General features: G+C 41.0%; 1 non-coding gene across 1 annotated transcript; it reads right to left on the minus strand.

Moving 5' to 3' along the window:
• Nucleotides 1-437: 437 nt before the first annotated feature.
• LOC132538756 (U1 spliceosomal RNA) lies at nt 438-601 on the minus strand. The gene has a single exon (XR_009550096.1). It is a non-coding gene; the product is annotated as a U1 spliceosomal RNA (small nuclear RNA).
• Nucleotides 602-7,879: the final 7,278 nt, after the last annotated feature.

Below are 7,879 nucleotides of genomic sequence, written 5' to 3' on the forward strand. Positions count from 1 at the left end.
AGAAAAAGTGGGCCGGGTGGTGGCGCACCTGGTTAAGTGCACATGTTACAGCGCACAAGGACCTCGGTTCGAGCCCCTGGCCCCCACCTGCAGGAGGAAAGCTTCACAAATGGTGAAGCAGTGTTGCAGGTGTCTCACCTCCTAACCTCTTGATTTCTGGCTCTCTCTACCAAATAAATAAATAAAAATAATTTAAAAAAAATAAAGAAAAAGCTCAGAGAAGCAATTACAGAAGCCAGACCCTCCACCTTCTGCACTCCATAATGATCCTGGGACCTTACTCCCAGAGGGTAAAGAATAGGAGAGCTTCCAATAGAGGGTGGGAAGCAGAACTCCTGTGCTAGGAACTGTGTAGAATTCTACCCCTCTTACCCAAGGGACTTGCCATTCCTAATTAAATCAATAAAATTTTTATTTTTTTTATTTTTTTTTTTAATCAGGGGAGAGCGCGCACGCAGTCCCGCACTATCACAAATTATGCAGTCGAGTTTCCCACATTTGGGGAAATCGCAGAGGTCAACAAGTTCCAAGTGCAATGAACGAGTCTCACCCTGGGAAAACCACCTGCTTGATCATGGTTCTTCCACTGCCAGGTAAGTAGATGCTATTGTGTCCTTCATGATAGAATGAAAAAAACTTGAGGCCGTTAAGTAAGTAACGAGATGAAAAAGAACTGGCAGCTTAACTTTGCTCCCTTGGAGAATATAGAGAACTGAAACACACACAAGAACTTGCCAAAATTTTTTTTTTGGGTCATGCAGACTATCTTTGGGGTTCAATGTCTATGTGACTCTACTGTTTCCAGTGGTCACCTTCTTTTTTACCCTTTCTTTCATATAGATAAAGGGTGAGGGCTAAAGATAAAGAGACAGAAGGAGGAGAGACACCACAGCACTGCTTCACAACTTCTGAAGCTTCCTTCGATCAAGCACTCCCTGCGGTAGCTGGGGGCTTGAACCGTAGTCCTCACGCATGGTATCATTTGTACTCTACCAGAGAAACCACCTCTTCTTCCCGTTGACATAATACGCCATCTCTCCTGCCTAAGGTAGCCACACGCATGTGCGCTGCAGCAGCCTTTGTTTCTCATCAGGGCGCCTCCTCTGTTTCTGTCTGTGTTCACTGTGTCCTTGAGTACTGCTCTTTTTCTTCACGACGCGCAATCAGATTTGGCAGCTGGTCTACAAGGTTGTCAGAGTCTGAAATATAGTCAACATTTTCAGCAAGTGCATCAGGGCCCCTGGCCTCTGGCCTCTGAATGGATGCAGGGCAGCTCTGTGCTTTCTCAGTGGTGCTGAATGCACCAAGGGGTCGTCGGATTGCCTTAAGGGCTCAAGTCAAAAGGTTACGGGACCAATTGGAGCCCCAGACACCATTGTCTTCTGTCACTGATTTAGTGACTGGCTATTTTTCTGGATAGAGAGAAATTCCTGGTTTCATTGAACACTTTGGTTACTTTCATATATCCCAGGTTCAAATGAGAGAAAGGAGATAACATTTTCTTTCCAAACATTTGTCAGAGACTGTGCGTATGAATAATTAGTTTTGACCCCCCCCAAACTAAGTATTGTGTGGTGATGCATGTCTGCTTTTCTTCCTCTGGGGAGATACTCACCCTGGCATTGTGACTGTTAAATATGTCATCAAAAAAAAAAAAAAAAACAGGAATAGCAGAGTGAAAAGAAGGGTTTCATTGGTGAAGAGATAAATTGTAACTTGGAGAGCATGTACAAACATCACAGGCTGTAGAGTGAACACCAAAATGAAGAGTGGGTGTTATGTTTCATGCATAGAAGAGTTAGATATTTAAATCTGCGACAGATATTTAAATTTCCAGGAGAAAAATATCGTGCATATCTATAAGAGGTCAAACTCTGGTCCTTGAACACTGCAACTTGTGCACCCAACCAAGTGTACCACCACCCGCTTCCCTCCGCCCCCTTTGCTAAGTTTATGAGGAAAAGGTGACTGATCGCAAGTTAAGAAGGCCTCCCCTGGGCAACCTCCATTGACCAGTTGTGTCCTGCCAGAAGTCTGGAGTTGTTTTAATACAGTCGTATTTATAAATCTCTGTCTTGGTTCACTTAAAGTCAATAGACTGTAATAAAGGCTATTTCCAAGGTTTTATAAGCTCATTTGCTTTGGTTTGATTAAACTCAGAGAGTTCATGTCGGTTTTTATGAGAGACAGGAAACGGCACACATTTCCAAAAAGTCTTGATTATTTGATTAAGGTATTCACTTTGGCAATCACTTCATTTTACTATTCTGGTCTATTACACGAGTCCATGTGCTCTTCAGTCTTTGAGACCCATTCAGAATGCTTCAGATTAGGGTTTAGTGTTGACAATCCAAATTTTTGTCCTTCCTTCTCTCTCTTCATAGATTTCTCTCTACTAACTAAGCTGTCTTGTTCCCTCTCAATACTTGTCTTCCACCGTATACTCACCACAGATGTCGTACTTAGAGCTGAATGGAATGTAAAGTAAATCAGATATTGATATTGTCTTTGAGAACTTATGATCTGGTAACCACCCTTCAGTGCAAATGTTAGGGGGAAAAGGACATCTATATGTGGTTCTGACATTTTGATAATTGGGAATTCCATCCATCTTTGGAAATTAGTTACTGCGCAGGTTGGATAAGCACACAGAGATTCCAGACAGCAATCCTTCTGAACCAAGAGCCTTGAGGGATCAGAGAGGTACCTATGGAGCCAACAGCACAGAAGTGCTAAAAGGTTTGAAATCTCTGAGGCCATCAGAGGAAGGGGTTCTTCCCATATCCAGCCACTTCCCACAGCTCACTTCCTTTCCTGAGCAGCATTGCCTGCTGCTAAATGATTTGTTTCTCCTCTTTTGACTGGTTGATGGATACCCTAAATTAGCTCATGCTATTTCTTGATACACTGCACTCCCACTCCCTTCCTCCTCCTCCACCTCCACCTCCACCTCCACCTCATGATCTTCCTGCTTTAAATTCTGCACTGTCAGCAGCTCTTTCTTCCTTCACAAGGGGTCTGCTACTCCCTTCCCCATAGGTATTATTCACTTACAGATGAAACAGACTTGATATGTTGAGCACCATTAACTAAACAGAGGTGTTATCCCTTATCCCTCTAACAGGAAAAGAAAAGTTGAGACTCAGACTATACACAGGGCATATGGTTCACCTAAACAACTGAGATTCAAGATTCAAAGCAAACGCATGTTTGCTTTTGCAGTGTGTATTGACATTCAAGTGTCTTCCTAGAGAGAATCTGTAGGAAGACAAGAGCTTTGGAGTGAGGCAGTGATTAAGATAAGCAAAATTCTACTTACTAAGTGTCTGGTTTGCATTAAGTGTATTTTCAATAGATAGGTGACAGAGTTAGCTAAGTTACTTGGTTCTTAAGCAACCCCTTGAGGTATCACTGCTTCCATTTTTCAGAAGAAAAGTAAGTACCATTATTCCCATTTTACAAAGGGGAGTTTTAAGACTAACAGGGCCTATGAAATATGCAGAGAGCAACTGATGATTGTTTTTGTAATTCAGAAATTTCACTGTGACATTATTTTTGGTGAGACCAATCAACCAATGCATTTCTCCATTATGTGGTTTAGGGTATCGAACCCAGGGCCTCATGCATGCAATGCACTCAAGCTATTGCTAAGCAATTTGCTCATCTCCCATTATTTTCTTTTTCTTCCTGTCTTTATTTAATCTTTAAAAAAAATTTAAATCTTTACCTGTTGGATAGAGATAGTTAGAAACTGAGAGGGAAGGGGTGATAGAGAGGAAGAGAGACAGAGAGACACCTGCAGCCCTGCTTCACCACTTGTGAAGCTTTCCCCCTGCATATGGGGACCAGGAGCTTGAACCTGCGTCCTTGCACATTATAACATGTGCGCTCAACCAGGTGCACCACCACTTAGCCCCCTCCCATTATTTTCACCACTTCTGCCTTACATTTTATTTTTGTCCCTAAAATTTCAGTTACCTTAATATTTTATGCACTGGTGAATTTTTTTTTCCTGTCACATTTTCTCTCATTTTTTCCCAACTATTTTATGATAAGTTCCTGGAAATTTGTTGACACTGTGTTGAATTTTGTACACATGTCCCCTGCTATTTGAAAACATAGTGCTTTATTTTATTTTATTTATTATTTAAGAAAGGATCAATTAACAAAACCATAGGGTAGGAGGGGTACAACTCCATACAATTCCCACCACCCAATCTCCATATCCCACCCCCTCCCCCGATAGCTTTCCCACTCTCCATCCCTCTGGGAGCATGGACCCAGGGTCATTGAGGGTTGCAGAAGGTAGAAGGTCTGGCTTCTGTAATTGCTTCCCCGCTGAACATGGGTGTTGACTGGTCGGTCCATACTCCCAGTCTGCCTCTCTCTTTCCTTAGTAGGGTATGTCTCTGGGGAAGCTGAGCTGGTGGGGTCTTCAATCCAGGGAAGCCTGGCTAGCATCCTGATGGCATCTGGAACCTGGTGATTGAAAAGAGAGTTAACATACTAAGCCAAACAAATTGTTGAGCAATCATGGACTCAAAGCTTGGAATAGTGGAAGGAAGTGTTAGGGAGGTACTCACTGCAAACTCTAGTGTACTTCTGCTTTCAGGTATATATTTTGCAGTAGTTTATGGATACGTGTGAACATAAGCTCTCTCTCACAGAAACTGGTGTATATCTAGGTTTTGGGACGTTGTTAGAAAGTGAACCACCTGGGATGGAATTAGAGTATACTATGAAAGGAAAGGTCTCACCCGAGTAATGAAGTTGAAGGGTTGTCATTCCACACATGAAGTCTCTGGACACAGTCTGAGGTGAAGCATGTTGAGGTGGCAATCGTTGCGTTGGTTAGGTTGTGATCGGCAGATGCAATATTATTTTATATGGATTGGGAGAGGCATACGGGAAAGTGGGCCCTATCCAAGGGTTCCAGGACTAGGGGAAGTAGGGGATCTATAGTGGAGATGTGAGGTTCCTGCTGTCTTAGGGTTCAAAAAGACAATCGATAGTTAATGTTATCATCACATTATTTGGTAATTGGGTTAACTTTGAAAAGTCCTTTTGTTATGGTTTGCTGTACAGTACCCAGTATCTTGTATATAGCTGTGCTATTGGATGCTTCTGATCTACTTGGTCTAGGCTTTTGAGAGAGTCCGCATATCAAATACACAGCCTATATATTAAAAAGACTCAGTCTGTGTTTTAAAAACTTTGAGACATACAATTGATTTTCCCCCTCTCATATTAATTAACTAGTGATTTATTTGACTACATTTTGCTAGGATTGTACATAAACACCATTCCCACCACCAAAAGACTGTTACCCATCCCTCCCACCCACTCCCACCCCCCACTGTCCCAGGAAGCTGCATGTCTACCCCTCACCACAGGGTTTTTACTTTGGTGCCCTACTTACAATTTGGTCAGGTCCTGCTTTTAGTTTCCCTTTCAGATCTTCTTAATCAACTTCTGTTGATGAGTGGGATCATCCCATACTCATCTTTATCTTTCTGACTTAGCTCACTTAACATAATTCCTTCTAGCTCTGTCCAAGATGGGTCAGAGAAGGTGAGTTCATTGTTCTTGATAGCTACATAGTATTCCATTGTGTATATATACCACAGCTTTCTCAGCCACTCATCTGTTGTTGGGCACCTGGGTTGCTTCCAGGTTTTAGCTATTATGAATTGTGCTGCTATGAACATAGGAGTACACACCTCTTTTTGGTTGGGTGTTATGGAGTCCTTGGGGTATAACCCCAGGAGAGGAATTACTGGATCATATGGAAGGTCCATGTCTAGCCTTCTGAGAGTTTTCCAAACTGCTCTCCACAGAGGCTGGACCAATTTACATTCCCACCAGCAATGTAAAAGGGTTCCTCTGTCCCCACATCTTCTCCAGCATTTGTTGCTGCTGTCCTTTTTGATGTAAAACATAGTGCTTTTATCTGGTATGATTTGATATGCTACTTAAACGGCATGTAGAATGCCCAAGTTTTTTCCCACCCCATAACCTACTAATTAATATAGTAGCAATATTCTACTTTCAGACAGTATGACTGAAAAGTAACTCTATTGCCGATTATTTTTTTTGTTCTCATAATCTTATATTGTTTCCAATGTTTATGTTTTTGAACATTATTTTCTTGTTTGATGGCTATATTATTATTTTTGTGTGGATATCAATTAAGTATTTAAAATTCATTATCTTTGGAATTAGTGACATGTTTATTAACTTTGGAACTCTTTTCTTTTAAAAATATTTTATGTATTTGAAAGAGAGAAATATATATGTGGAGAGAGAGAGAGAGAAAAACCAGTGTATTGATCATCTCTGGCTTATGGTGATGCTGGGAATTAAACCTCGACTTAATTCTCAGGCAAAAAAGAAAAATTCTGTTTACATGATCATAAGTCTATCTCCCAGTTAAATATGGGTCTTTTCCCACGCTATTTATTGTTCTCAGCCTCTGCTTATCTTAGTTTCTTTCTTGTTACAAATTTACTCCCAATAACTATTGCTTAACTCTATATAGAATGAGGATATAGATTAATTGATAAAGGTAACTGGCATGAACTCTTTTTCCCTCTTTCTTTTAGACATTTTCTTTTTTTCTCTTATAAGGTGACCTGGCTATGATACTACACAGTCATTCAGATGTGATCACACTTACTTTTGCATATTCTGGATTTCAGATTCCTCCGTTGTTCTTATTCGTTTCTTCTAGAGGGTACTTGTTTATTCCTTCTTTTTACGATAACTTCCACCCTAGTTGTCTATTTACCTGATTATATTGCCTTTTACTACCATTTTAATAAAGTTCTGGGAGAGGAAACTAAATCTCTCTGTCATATCAAATAAAATAGAAAGAAGGACCAAAAAAAAAGGAAAGGAAAACAGACCACTAGGAGCAGTGGATTTGTAGTGTCGCTGCCAAGCCCCAACTATAACTGGCGGCAATAAAATAGAAGAAAATAAAAATAATTAAAAACAGGAAAATAATCACTAGCTTTCATCTTTAAGTCTTAATCAAGTACTTTCTTAAAAAAAAAAAAGTAACATGTTGAGGGGGCAGATAGCATAATGGTTATGCAAAGAGCCTCTTGTGCCTGAGGCTCTGAAGTCCCCGAATCAGTTCCCCACACCACCATAAGCCAGAGTAGAGCAGTACTCTGCTTTTTAAAAAATTAATATTTCAATTCAGTTTAATTTATGAAATTAGAAATCTATTTATCCCAGGAGTCGGGCTGTAGCACAGCGGGTTAAGCGTAGGTGGCGCAAAGCACAAGGACTGGTGTAAAGATCCCGGTTCAAGCCCCCGGCTCCCCACCTGCAGGGGAGTCGCTTCACAGGCGGTAAAGCAGGTCTGCAGGTGTCTGTCTTTCTCTCCCACTCTCTGTCTTCCCCTCCTCTCTCCATTTCTCTCTGTCCTATCCAACAACAACTATAACAATAAAACAAGGGCAACAAAAGGGAATAAATAAGTAAATAAATAAATATTTAAAAAAAGAAATCTATTCATCCCGAACATCTCACAAAATACTAATTTTGTGACTGATTTAACCTCTTCCTGAGCAGGTTTCATCTCAGAGTTTCTCAGTTGGAGGCATCACTTTGCCCCCCAAAAAAGAGTGACTGGTGAAAGTGCTATGAGAAAGAAAATGAGAAAAGGGGAGGAAGCTACAGAACGTTCGCCCACTTCCTGTAATAACCCTGGCTTCAGCATTTGTCCCCAACTCAGAGGAGAGGGCCAACACATATCTTACTTCAACCTGTCACCCCTTCATGGATGGATGCTTGAAGAACTTGTGGGAACTGACAGAGCTCTGCAATGTTCTCCTTTTCTTTTCTTCTCTTTTGTTTTGTTTTCTTTTCT

This window comes from Erinaceus europaeus, chromosome 5, assembly GCF_950295315.1.
Source record: "Erinaceus europaeus chromosome 5, mEriEur2.1, whole genome shotgun sequence".
Lineage (NCBI taxonomy): Eukaryota > Metazoa > Chordata > Mammalia > Eulipotyphla > Erinaceidae > Erinaceus > Erinaceus europaeus.